This window comes from Schistocerca cancellata, chromosome 4 (assembly GCF_023864275.1).
Source record: "Schistocerca cancellata isolate TAMUIC-IGC-003103 chromosome 4, iqSchCanc2.1, whole genome shotgun sequence".
NCBI classification, from domain to species: Eukaryota; Metazoa; Arthropoda; class Insecta; order Orthoptera; family Acrididae; genus Schistocerca; species Schistocerca cancellata.
In genome coordinates this window covers 161,452,249-161,467,033 of record NC_064629.1, presented here as the reverse complement: position 1 = coordinate 161,467,033, position 14,785 = coordinate 161,452,249, and the positions used below count along the sequence as shown (strand labels likewise).

At 42.0% G+C, this 14,785-nt stretch overlaps 1 protein-coding gene across 2 annotated transcripts in view; it reads left to right on the top strand.

The window, feature by feature from the left end:
- The window catches only part of LOC126184746 (excitatory amino acid transporter 1), a 738,875-nt gene that overhangs the window by 653,407 nt on the left and 70,683 nt on the right, over positions 1–14,785 (top strand). The window lies entirely within an intron of this gene.

Sequence of the window (14,785 nt, the reverse complement as noted above, 5' to 3'; positions counted from 1 at the left end):
ATTGGACTCAGTTGTTACTTCAGTATCCACAGTGATCAACGGATGGCCTTTCTCATACATTTTTCTTACTGGTAATCTGCCAGCCGCGGTGGCCGAGCGGTACTAGGCACTTCAGTCCGGAACCGCGCGACTGCTACGGTCGCAGGTTCGAATCCTGCCTCGGCCATGGATGTGTGTAATGTCCTTAGGTTAGTTAGGTTTAAGTAGTTCTAAGTCTAGGGGACTCATGAGCTCAGATGTCAAGTCCCATAGTGCTCAGAGGCATTTGAACCATTTTTGAACTGGTAATCTGTGGACATTTCCGTTTTCCCAGGTAACAGCTCCGTTCACAGGGTTTCCAGGCACCCTATAACACCTCGACTGGACCGCTGAATCACCCGATCTTAATCCCACAGAAACTGCTTGGAACTGTTTGGAGCATTGGTTGAAATGTAAAAATTAACATCCCCGACATTGGTGAATCTGAGGGATCATATTATCATTGGCTGACTTCAGTAGAATACCTGAAGAAACTTGTCTATACTCGTCTTCGCCGAATGGAGGTCTTTGCCAGCTCTAGGAGAGGTGTTAAATGATATTAACGAAAACTGACTTTTTCTTCCCGCGTGCTTACTTATACTCGCCTATGATGATTTTTTTTTTTTTTGACACTGAACAATTGCTCTGTATTACTAGAGGCGGAGTCTGCAAGCATAGACTGTTTGCAACTGTTTCATGTTTTCGTTTGCGATATGCAGAAGACTGTAAGATAGCGGTGCACAGGTTCGTGCCATATTTCTTGACTTCATGTAAGCCACGGAGTCGCGCACACAAAACACGTGCTTATGGTCTGCCGGAACAAGTATACGTCTGCGTTAGAGACTTCTTGGCAAACAGGAATCAGTATCTCGGTCCTAATCGGAAGATGTCAGAGGCTATAGTAACGTCCTATGTATCCTCAAGGAAGTGTGACAGTCGTTACTCTCTGTGGATCTAAAACGTTTCTGTCTTGGATACGAACCGAAGTTTTGGCCACAAGTACAAGCTGACATTAGAATGTATCAGTATTTAACATGATGACCAAGAACAATTTTGACTGAGACGTCGATTTGTTTTTCATTACGACGCGGGCGACAACTCGGAATAACTTCGTGGAAAAACACTGACCGCACATACGATATATAAACAGTTAATCCGGCTGAGAACGTTTGTAGCTGTCTCGGGTTGTCAGATGGAGTTCTACATAAAGAGGTCAAATTGTCAGAAAATAGTGAAAACATATAAGAAAACATTTCCGTATTAGCAACGATTCTGACAGCTGACTATCAACACGAATAAATACACACATCAAAAAAAGTTTTGCATCACCTTTGTTACGAGGTCTACAGAAAATTGGAACAGAGATCAACATAAACATCATTTTCGTCCTTTTTATTGCTCATGAAACCACACATTGTATGTTGTACCATACAGCGAGACCTTCAGAGGTGGTGGTCCAGATTGCTGTACACACCAGTACCTCTAATACCCCGTAGCACGTCCTCTTGCTGTGATGCATGCCTGTATTCGTCGTGGCATACTATCCACAAGTTCATCAAGGCACTGTTGGTCCAGATTGTCCCAGTCCTCAACGGCGGTACGGTTTAAATCCCTCAGAGTGGTTGGTAGGCCACGTCGTCCATAAACAGACCTTTTCAGTCTATCCTAGGCATGTTCGATAGGGTTCATGTCTGGAGAACATGCTGGTCACTGTAGTCGCATCGCTGATATGCTCAATAGTGTTCATGTCTGGCGAATTTTGTGGCCAGTGGAAGTATTTAAACTCAGGAGAGTGTTCCTGGAGCCACTCTGTAGCAATTCTGGACGTGTGGGGTGTCGCATTGTCCTGCTGGAAGCGGCAAGTCCCTCGGAATGTACAATGGACATCATTGGATGCAGGTGATCAGACAGGATGCTTACGTACCTGTCAAATGTCAGAGTCGTATCTAGACGTACACAGGTTCCATATAACTCCAGCTGCACACGCCCCACACCATTAGAGAGCATCTACTAGCTTGAACACTCCCATGCTGACAAGCAGAGTTCATGGATTCGTGAAATTGTCTCCATTCCCCTACACGTCCATCCGCTCGATACAACTTTAACGAGACTTGTTCGACCAGGCAAAATATTTTCCAGTCATGAATAGTCCATTGTCGGTTTCGACGGGCCCAGGCGAGGCGTAAAGCTTTGTGCCGTGCATTCATCAAGGGTACAAGAGTGGGCCTCCAGATCCCAAAGCCCATATTGATAATGTTTTGTTGAATGGTTCGCACACTGACGCTTGTTGATGGCTCAGCATTGAAATCTGTAGCAATTAGCGGAAGGGTTGCACTTCTGCCACGTTGAAAGATTCTCTTCAGTCGTCATTGGTCCTGTTTTCCGTCCGCACTGATGTCGAAGATTCGATGTTTTACCCGATTCCTGATATTCACGGTACATTCGTGAAATGGTCGTACGGGAAAAATCCCCACTTGATCGCTACCTCGGTGATGCTGTGTCCCATCGTTCGTGCGCCAGCTATAACACCACGTTCTAACTCACTTGAATCTTGATAACCTGCCATCGTAGCAGCAGTAATCGATCTAACAATTGCACCAGACACTTGTTTGCTTTTATTGGGGCTGCCGACCGCAGCGCCATATTCTGCCTGTTTTCATATCTCTGTGTTTGAATACGCATGCCTATACCAGTTTCTTTGAAGCTTCAGTGTGTATTCTGTACAAGGCTACGATGAGGGCAAATGCCTTGAGAAAAGACTTTGTAGCGCTTAATTTCGATATTAACAGATTCCTCCTCTCCTTTAATTATTTTCTTCCTGTTTACAATCTGCATTTTATATGCTCGCTGCGTCCGCCACGGTAGCTGAGTCGTTAAAAAAAGTCAGCGCGACAAAATGTCAATCCTAAGGGCCCGGGTTCGATTCCTGACTTGGTCGGAGATTTTCTCCGCTCACGGACTGGCTGCTGTGTTGTCCTAGTCATCATTATTTCATGCCCATCGACGCACAAGTGGCCGAAGTGGCGTCAAATAGAAAGACTTGCACACAGCGAAGGGTGTACCCGACGGGAGGGCTTAGTCACACGACATTTTACTTATGCTCGCCGCGTCGGCCAACGTCTTTTATTTTCCGCACCAAATAGCAGAAATCGTCGACTGCCTTTGGTGTCTCACTTCCTAATCTAATTCCTTCAGCATCATCTGATGTAATCCCACCATATTCCATTATTTGTGTTTTAAATCTGATCTTCATCTTATTATCGCTTTTCAAGACATTATTCATTCTGTTAAATTGCGCTTTCAAGTCCTTCGTCGTCCGTGACAGGTTATCTCAACGTATTTTTTCTTCTCTCTTGACTTTAGTAGTATTTCTAAATTTCTCTTTGATTTCCTTTACTGCTTGCTAAATGTACCGATTTAATAACTTGGTGGATAATCTGCAACCCTATCTCGCTCCGTTCTCAATCCCTACTTACCTTTCATTCCTTCGAGTCTTATAACTGCAGTCTAGTATCTGTACAAGAATTAAATAACTTTTCACTCCCTTCATTTTATCTCTTACTACCTTCAAAATTTCAAACTGTGCTTTCCATTCAATACTGTCAAAAGGTTTCTCTAACTTTATATATGCGGAACTTCCCTCACATTCTGACATTGGAGGTGTTTCACAGTTGTATTGTGTTTCTCTACAAGAGAACTAGCAGGAACAGTTTTCACAATAACGTAAGATTAGCAACGAGAGTAATTAGCAAGGTCGCAGTACTTCAGGAGGGGTCGGGGGAGGGGGAAGGAATGGCGAATAGGACGAAACTTGGCTTCGGAGGTGGAAGAGCTTTGGTTTCTCTATGCGAAGCGTACTGCGAGTACGTAACAACTGTAAGCGCGTGTTTAGAGCGAGTGCCAGATCGCTGCAGGTAGCTGTGCAACATGCAAGACTCGACATGTCACGCGTCCCGGAAATAGGGCGACGGTGATGCACGCATACTCTGCTGATGTTCGATAAATTAACGTGTACGAGAGAAACTGGTGTCCCACACAGACCGAAAGCAGCCGTTAAAATCTTTGTGGCGGAGGAAATTCTAATCACCAATATATTGTCGACAAGGGGATGAGAGATGACAACGTACAATACTTCATCCCCAAGCTATACACCAACATCGTGGGTAAAATCCTAAGGTTCTGTGAAACTGTAAGGCGTGTAAGGTCGATTGGGACACAATCACAGTCCTGTAGTGACAAGTAATATGACGTAAATTGACGGAAAGTTCCCTGATTAGTTACTGTGCTATCCATACACGGAGAACACTACCGCCCTGGTTCACGTATTGGTCTTTGTTTGGCTTAAGTAACCATCTGAAGATAACACAGTGACGAGAGAATTTCCCACCAAGTGATGCCCGGTTACGTGATGTCATATGGTACGACTAAATACTAGATTTTAATTGGATATTTGAGACGTCCACAGACCCTAATCAGCCTCTCGTGGAATGAAAAAAAAAAAAAGGTCGTTGGAGACAAAGCACCGAGCAAAGTAGCGCAGTGATTAGCACACTGGACTCGCATTCGGGAGGACGACAGTTCAAACCCGCGTCCAGCCATCCTGATTTAGGTTTTCCGTGATGTCCCTAAATCGCTTCAGGCAAATACCGGGATGGTTTCCTTTGAACGGGCACAGCCAGCTTCCTTCCTCATCCTTCCCTAATCTAATGGGACCCATGGCCACGCTGTTTGCCGGCCAGTGTGGCCGAGCGGTTCTAGGCGCTTCAGTCTGGAACCGCGCGACCGCTACGGTCGCAGGTTCGAATCCTGCCTCGGGCATGTATGTGTGTGATGTCCTTAGGTTAGTTAGGTTTAAGTAGTTATAAGTCCTAGGGGACTGATGACCTCAGAAGTTAAGTCCCATAGTGCTCAGAGCCATTTTGAACCTTCACGCGTTGTCATCAACAATACAAAGACAACGACGATTTGCATACACAGTTAAGGAATCGTACATAACGTAGGTCATACAAAGGCCGCACTTCACGAAGGAAATATGCCAGTGTTGGCGAAAGGAGGAAGGGTTGTCCGGAACCGTGCGACTGCTACGGTCGCAGGTTCGAATCCTGCCTCGGGCATGGACGTGTGTGATGTCCTTAGGTTAATTAGGTTTAAGTAGTTCTGAGTTCTAGGGGACTGATGACCACAGCTGTTAAGTCCCATGGTGCTCAGAGCCATTTGAACCATTTTTGAGGAAGGGTTCTGGAACGTAGCCAATGGTATCTTCTAACGGATGACGTAACGCGATTTTGCTTTTTAACAAACGAAGTGAATTCACTGTAAGAAGCAACTTGTTAGAATTAGCAGTAAGTTGTCACTCCAGAAAACACTTCAGCAGTTGACCGAATACTTGAGGGGAACAGCCAAGTAAATGTAAATGAAACTGTAGCTAATTTCAACTTTATTCACGTTTATTATATAGGGAATTTGTTTCTACCACGTATTACTTGATTAATTTAAGTATTACTCGGCGTGATCCCTTTACTGCTTCTGTAAGATATGACTACGATTCTTTCTTTATTTATTTTTTACCGTAAAGTTGGGACGGTTTCACGATCCGGAAAGATGCAGCATGATGAAAGAATGTCACAGTGATCTAAGATGTTTGGAACACATCAACGCTCTAAAGCAAATGTTCTTGGACAAGCAGTCTGAGACGGTTTGCTGTTGACGCCGTAGCATGTGGGAAGGTGTCGTCTTTGTGTAACTGTAGGAGGATACAGAATAACTTGAATAAAATTAAAGTTTTGTGTGATGAATGGCAGCTTGCTCTAAATGCAGAAAAGTGTAAGCTAATGAAAAAACCTGTAATTTTCGAATACGGTATTAGTGGAGAGCTTTTTGACACAATCAGGTCGATTTAATATCCAGGCGTTACGTTGCAAAGAGAGATAAAATGAAACGAGCACACAAGATCGGTTTTAGAGTGGCTGAATGGTCGACGTCGGTTTAGTTGAAGAGTTCTAGGCAAGTGTAGCTCATCTATAAAGGAGACTACGTAAAGAACACATGTGTGGTTCATTCTCGAGTACTCCTTGAGTATTTGGAATCGCCTTCACGTCGAATTAATGGAAGACGTGGAAGCAGTTTAGAGGTGTTCTGATAGGTTTGTTATCGGTAGATTCCATCAGTACTAAAGTATTGCAGAAATGCTCCGTGAACGCAGAAGTGAATCCGTGGAAGAAAGACGACGGCGTTTTTGAGAAATGATATTGAGAAATTTTAGAGAACCGGCATTTGCGACAGACTGCAAAATGATCCCACTGCCACCAACGTTCAATAAACCTCAACTAACGACAGCAAAGACAAGATAAGAGAAATCTGGTGTCGTACGGAGGCGCATAGGCAGTCATTTCTCCCTCGCTCCGTTCGCGACTGCAACAGGAAAGAGAACGATTAGCAATGGCTCAATGTATGTTATGTTACGCACGATATGTTGGTTTATTGAGTATATACATAGATGTCGAAGTAGACTGACCGTTTTTAGATGAACAATGAGCTATCATAAAGGAATATACACAAACAGTGAATACTGCCACCAAAAGTTCTAGTTTTAGACTTGCAGTGAAATCAAAGGGCTCGAACTAGTATCTGAAGAGGTCGTTTTTCGATATTATAACCCAAAATTAACACCGCCATTGCAAAAACTGACTGTCATCAGTTTCCCTGCAAATCGTTTCCACCGATTTTCATAACGTTGAGAGACGCAACGTGGAAGTACTGCACCTGATGAAGACTTATACAAGTATTCTACCCATCATGGTGAAAAATAAGCTGCATTTTTTCCTTAACAAAAAACATTGGCCAGATGAGTGTAGGACTCGCTCTTTAAGGGTTCCGTACAAACTTAATAATGTATATGGACAGTTCATCCATACAGGAAATCGAGGAACTCGACGAATTTTACTTATTATCGACATTGGTATTGGAAAGATATCAGTCCCAAGAATTCCAATACTTTCTAGAATGTGAATTTCAAGTAGGAATTCGGTTACCAAATGACAAAAGAAATGTTTTTGTGTGTTATAATTACAATTTTACACTATCTAGATTTTTCCTTTACCTTAACAGTGAAAGCTTACTGTTTGCCAAATTTCATGATTCTAGATCAACGGAAAGTACCCTATAGGTTTTGATGAGTGAGTTTGCGAGTATCAAAATATGTTACATTAAATGGCTGTATCTTTTTATTGCACTGGCTTAGATCCTTACATTTATTACACTGTCAATAGACCGTAGTACGAGACAAATTTCAACTTGTCCGCAGCTCGTGGACGTGCGGTAGCGTTCTCGCTTCCCGCGTCCGGGTTCCCGGGTTCGATTCCCGGCGGGGTCAGGGATTTTCTCTGCCTCGTGATGACTGGGTGTTGTGTGATGTCCTTAGGTTAGTTAGGTTTAAGTAGTTCTAAGTTCTAGGGGACTGATGACCATAGACGTTAAGTCCCATAGTGCTCAGAGCCAAATTTCAACTTGATACGTCCAGCCGTTCCTCAGCAAAAGGATTTCAGTCGGACAGACAGAGAACAAATTAATCCTATAAGAGTTCCGTTTCTACTGATTGAGGCACGGACCCATTAAAGAACATGTGCATGTCCGTAAGACACTGTTTATCTATTTTCTACCGGTTTGCATTTGAAAAACTGCCTATTGGCTCCTGTCTCGGGTTCTTCGGCCGACGTTAATCTAATGATTTTACTGACATTTCGGCAGCACGAGTGCCTGGCATTGTCAAAGATTCACCCTCCATTGCTGGTGGTGAACCAGTAGCAATGGAGGGTGAAGCATTGACAATGCCAGCCACTCGTGCTGGCGAAACGTCAGTAAAATCATTAGATGAACGTCGGCCGAAGAACCCGAGACAGGAGCCAATAGGCAGTTTGTCAACAAGTGGCCACGAAAGCCTTAACAATTCTGCATTTGAAACTTGAAAACGCCTTAACGAAATTTGCGCGCCTCTAATGCCAGTATTATTGTGCAATAAGTATTTATTCTATGCAGCAATTAAGTAAATCTTCTCGGTCAGTGTGACATTATTTTGCAATTGCAACGTTTTTGAAGAAGATTGCTGGCGATTACCTCATTCGTTCTCTCTCTCTCTCTCTCTCTCTCTCTCTCTCTCTCTCTCTCTCTCTCTTCCTGAAGAACAGTAGCTTCTTATACCTCATTAACAACTGTTTCATTCATTCATTTAGTTTCACATCACTTCTTACGCTCGTTCAACGCAACTAATTGTGTTACAAGTTATTAATAATACTAATTGTAGTAAAAGTTAATGTCTTCTCTTCCCATCCTTTACCTTTTTGTGCCTCCCCCCCCCCCCCCCACCACACACACACACACACACACACACACACACACACACACACACACACACACACGCACGTACGCACTAGACTTGTACGGCTGTGTTTATCATATAGTGGCTAGTGGATATCTCGTCAGGGTCTATAAGAAACGATTTTACAGTATGAAACTTCCTGGAAAATGAAAACTATGTGCCGAGCAGAAACTGAAGATGTGCGGGCACGTCGTAAGTTGTACCTGGATAGCTCAATAGATAGAACATTTGCCCGCGAAAGGCAAAGGTTCAAAGTCCGTGTTCTGGTCCTGCATACAGCATTAATCTTCCAGGAAGTTTCAGATCAGCGCACACTCAGCTGCAGAGTGAAAATTCGTTAATGTAATTTTAAAGTACACCTTCCATTTACTTACATTTGTACGTATTTATAACGAAAGGTAAAATTTCTTTATGCCAACGAAATGTAATCGACGCTAATAATTGTCATGCGACAAACATGTCTGGCAGTTAACCATTGCTGTCTGGCCAGCTTCACGCGAAGATATGCTCGTACCTGCGTTCCGAGTTGGGAGAAGCCGGTGGTACTTACCTCACCCATGGAGTACTGTCGTTCTTGTTAACGGCTGTGAACACTGCTTTTTATACAGAATAATGCGTGTGAAGTATTGAATGTCGTCCATTTTCTCCCTCGGCACGCCGCGACACGTGAGCAAACGTTCCGATTGGACGACCGAAGTGTTGGACAAACAAAAATAGATGGTGCTATTGTTGGCCGCCCGTATTACATCCAGCAGGGTCACATCAGTCCGATCCTCGCCCGCGCCTACGCGTGAGATTTTGAGCGAGATAAACTCTTCGCTTTACCATCAGAATTAATTCGTGGAAAACATTCGACATTTGTCTCGCATCTCTCCTAAATAGATGCGTTACATTTTTGTAGCCAGATTTGGATAGTTCCCGTCTCACATAGAGCGTGACATGGACCAACACAGACATCTTCAAACAGGTGGTAACTAGACCTTACCACCTAAGTTTAGATACATGATGCGATTATGTGCTAAGGTGCGGGATGAACAGTTACAAATGTCCGTAAAAGTTATAAATGTGGTTTTCCATTTCTCCTAACGAATTAGTGTGTTGGAAGAGTAAGATGGCGGTGTAACTCCTACTGATACTAACAACGGAAATTTAGAATGCAAAGAGTATTTACAGTGATAAGGATCAGTACATTTATATACTGAATGATGTTCAGAAAGTCTACCAAGAAAGCTATATTAGTAGGATAATAGTTAGTTCATGTGGTGAAGTAACAGCTAAATTGGAGTTATTAGAGTGGTCGAATAATATAGCCCTGTCTGGGATGTTGTGTTTGAACTCTACAGTGGATGTATAGAATTCAGATCATCCGCTACTGTTACTGCCTTTTTAGGTCCACACAGGGTCGTATCTTAAAAGCCGTTGCCTCTAGGTTACCTGACTGCGGCAAAAATATTTCCCATTGCTGTAGGTTTTGCCGGACGAGAATGGCAGTGCTGCCGTATCGTCGGAGCTGTCTATCAGTGAAGTAGCATTTAAATCGTAGGATTTTCAAAATTTCCGAAGGTCGCAAGTGAGTTCCATTCAATAATATTACGACAGGTGAAGATACGATAGTGGAAACTTGTACTTCTGATGCGTTCCTGGATAGGACTTAAACGTTTCCTACTGCTACAATGTTCGCCATTTATGGATTAGTTATTGGTAGAAGTGATAAGATTTTCTGATATTAACGTATTTTGGTGAATTTATTACAGCTGTTAGACTTCCACATACGCAGTTTAATAGATATTTTGTTCTGAGAAGTTCTTATTTGTAGGAGGGTTAATAAATCTTGGCCGGCCGGAGTGGCCGTGCGGTTCTCAGCGCTACACTCTGGAGCCGAGCGACCGCTCCGGTCGCAGGTTCGAATCCTGCTACGAGCATGGATGTGTGTGATGTCCTTAGGTTAGTTAGGTTTAATTAGTTCTAAGTTCTAGGCGACTGATAACCTCAGAAGTTAAGTCGCATAGTGCTCAGAGCCATTTGAACCATAATAAATCTTGTATGATATCTTTATCTCTTATAGGAGAAGTTGGAGCTCACATAATTTCCAGCGAATGTAAGTTGGACAGTTAAATTTGCGGATTAGCTGACGTTCGTAGGAGTGTGCCCTTTGGTACTTTAGTTATAAAAAAGGTTTTACTAATATAATAATATGAAATGATATTCGTAGTATACATAGTTTAACGTTATTTGTAGTTGCGGGTTTCTACGCACGAAGTGCCAACAGTTACTGCCCGCGTAGTTATAATAGAAATTGAATTGCAACACTGTTAAATGAATTCCTAATGTAAACTTGCTCGTCTCACAGTAAGTAGGATTTCCTAAGAAATGACTAGCAATTATCCAGGTGATACGTTGCCCTCACCACATAATAGAAGTTTTTTCAGTCAAGAGCATGATGTTCTTTTATTTACAGAGAAAATATGGTGCCTTATACGTGTTTCTGATGTAATGCAGATTTTCTTGAGCCTAAATAGAACATTTAATACTTTTAACAGAAGATAAATGTGTTAGCTGTTTCAGTGCTAGAACATACTCGGCAGTCTGCAATCTGGTGCACCTAAAATTTGCTGAAATTCTGGAAAATCTTAATAGTAGTAATTGTGTAATAAATGGTCGTGGGTAAAGACATAGTTGTTCTCTGAATAAGCTGGCCACTGCTGCCATATTTAAAGAAATTAGTAATCCAGGCAGTAATGGCTACCAGTATTGGAAATTTACGGCTGAAATTAATTCTGCAAATACTCAGAGAGAAGATGTTAATTTTCACATAAATAAACTCCCATATCACTTTACGTATTTGTTATCTTTGAAGTATAACTTACTTTTGTTAATTTCCAGCAGTACAGAGCTTTTATCAACCGAGCAAAATGAGAGAATCCGGATATAGGAGTCCGTCCAGTGATAAGACACAAAGCAGAATGATCACAAAGAAGGCTATAGTCGCTACATTACAAAATAAACAATGATCTTGAAGTATTTGTTGATTTGGTCGCATCACAGATTCAACTTGTATATCCATTTGCAAACTCCGATAAAATTCCTTTGTCCTGCGTCTCTGTTTTTACCACAGTTCACTTATACTTTGCGCAAAATTTTTCCAGGAGACATTACAGTACGTCTGAATATGGTGCACTCTTCCTGGAGAAAGAATGATTTACTGTTATAAGAAAAACGTGGGTTTTCGTCGATACGGCTGCTCCTAGACTGGCGCGTTTCTGCTTACGGCAATGGGTTGAAAAGAATGCAGAAATTTAACTCAGAATCCGAAATGTTCAGTATAAAATGTAGAGAGACAGGATACCATTACAAATACAGCTTACACTAGACCAATTATTGAATTAGAATAAAAACAGGGGTTGGACAAAAATATGTGAACACCGCGAGAAATGCATGCTTGAATATAAATGCAGACACTAGCCAATCCTGCAGCTTGCAGTGTTGTGCTTAGGCAAACACGGCCCCTGTGCAACCTCTTCAATATGGTAAAAGTGTCTGCCGTAGTCAGAACAGTGTTCTGTGTAGTGCATTATGTCGCAGATCAGTTAATTCGAATGCAGACAAACTGTTGGTCCTCATGTAGTGGGTGCTTCAGTAACCAAGGTACCGAAGAGTTTGGTGTTTCAAAAGGCACCCTGTCGAAGATTTATACAGTATACGGGGAAAACGGAGGAGTATCATCCGCTAAGTCACAATGCGGACGAAAGTGTGTGTTGACGGTCATTGAAGAGGATTGTGACGAAAAATAGGACATCAGTGCCGAACTGAATGTCGCATTCAGAGCGCTCCACAAGTTAGGAACTGTAGGGTGAGCTGGGATTCCAAATCCACTCATCAGTGATGCAAATGCTCCTAACAGGAAAACGCGATCTCGAAACCATAAAACCTAGACTGTGGAGTAAAGCAAGTAAATAATGTGGTCGGATGTGTCCTGTTTCACACTGTTTCCAACTTCTGGCCGAGTTGACGTCCCAAGAGTGAAACTTAGTGGTGGTTCACGTTCGATGATGATTTGGACAGCCATATCGTGGTATTGCATGGACTCCATACTTGATGTGCAAAGTAACATTACTGCCAAGAATTATGTGACCGCTCTGGCTGATCAGGTTCATTCCATGGTATATTGTTTATCCCTCAATGGTTCAAATGGCTCTGAGCAGTATGGGACTTAACTTCTGAGGTCATCATTCCCCTATAACTTAGAACTACTTAAACCTATCTAACCTAAGGACATCACACACATCCATGCCCGAAGCAGGATTCGAACCTGCGACCGTAGCGGTCGCGCGGTTCCAGACTGTAGCGCCTAGAACCGCTCGGCCACTCGGGCCGGCTATCCCTCAATGGTGACGCTGTGTTCCAAGACGAGAGGAGCTCTTTTCGCACAGCTCGAATCGTCGAAAATTGGTTTTGTGACCACTAGAAATAAATATCGCATCTGGCCTGGCCACCACAGTCGCCGTTCTCAACATTATTGAGCCTTTTCGGTCTTTGGAGAGAAGGGTATGTTATCGCTATCCAACTCTATCATCGTTGCCACTAGTTTGCAGGAAGAATGATGCAAGATTCCGTTGAAAACCATACAGGGTCTATATTTATCCATTTGTAGACGATTGCCAACGGTTTTCTTACAGCTTATTAGGCATAACAATGTGCTGTGTTTTGGATGTTTGGATATTTTTGTATGTGCTTCCATAACAAAACGCAATTTATCTTGAATTCGATACTGGATTAATGAGTCTAGCAATAGAGGTAGACGGTGACGACCATTAAAATTTATCGTATGATTTTCTTGAAATTAAGCATGTAGAGAATAAATGAGTTTGCAATACATGTTCATTATTCTACCAGTGATTCCACGATTGATGTACGAGGGCGTTCTGGAAAGTAATGACTCAGACTTTACATGTGAAAACTCTTAAAGCTTTTTAAATAAAACAAGCGTTATTAGCGTTCCTTATCTTTATTCTTCACGTCTATGTATTTGCAGCCTTTTACCGCTAGAGGGCTCCGAATTGTAGCATGTAACATGGCGGTGCGTAACGTAACTGTCGGTGCGTGAGAAACATTGAGCTGTAATAGAGTTTCGAATTCAAAGAGTTCGTCCACAAGTGGACACCCTTTCCTTCAGAATGACAATGCCAGATCACACAACAGCGGTGTGACGTCTGCAACTGTCACTGTCACTGATTATCCTTCATACAGTCCCGATTTGGCCCCGTATATTTCCAAAACATAAAGAACACTTTGGAGGATTTCATTTTGATAGTGATGAAGCGGCACAACTCTTTCTCTCTCTCTATATACTACTTGGTTATATGGTAACTAAAAAACAGTCTTGATCGCAAATTTCTTTTAATCGGAGTAACTCCGATTAAGAGAAAGTTGCGATCAAGACGGTTTTTTAATTACTCCAATCAAAAGAAATTTTCGATCTAAGACTGTTTTTTAATTATCTTATTAATATAAGATTGCTGATAATGTTTTCAAAAAAGTTTTATTTGCTTATAGTTGCTGTAATTTATTTTCCTAAAAACAGACTTTTACACAGGTGTTCTGGGTCTGTGTCTTGATTTTTTTTTTCCAGGATGTTCACTTCTAACACTTTTTTAATGTAGCTGTTATGTCAAATTAGATACGCAGTTAATTTACGTTTTCTTCTCTGTGTTGTCAATTAATGTATTTTTATCTTTAACCTATTTTAGTGTTTATTCGTTGTGCCTTATTTCAGTCAAAGATAACTTGGCAAATTTTCTCCATATACATTCTAAAAGATCCAAAACGCGTTCAGCTTTGCCGAACTGCTCCAAGGTCCCGCATTTCCACATTTTTTGCCATCAGGAAATGGTTTCAGCAAACATATAGCCAAGGTTTTACTGAGAATCCATATCTGGACACAATAGTAGGAATCTGAGAGAGGGCAAATTCCATTGAGCTACAGCTGAAATGCGACGTGTTTACTTCTTCCAAGTTCTTCATGAACGTTTGTATGAAACACTTGCGAATGGATGAGAACTACAGCAGGTGTTTTAGCATATGTCATCACAGCGAAAAAAAAATTTGTTTTCCTTTCAAAAGTTTGTAAGAATACATTACATGGCGGTACTAGATTCTTTGCAGGGTAGGTTAGTTTGTTTCGTTTTTGTGGTTGTTTTTAGAAAGTTCTTGTATGGGTTAAGCGTCATCTTTTAATTTAATAAAACATTCTTGTCGGCTTTTAATATTGTACAGTAGAGCTTTGGCAGAACAGTGAATCGCATGCTGTCATCTGTCGTGAACGTTCATGTGTCAATTATGCAGACGCGAGGAATGATGTAGGCAGCATGTCTTGTGATGTACTCAATTCAGTGA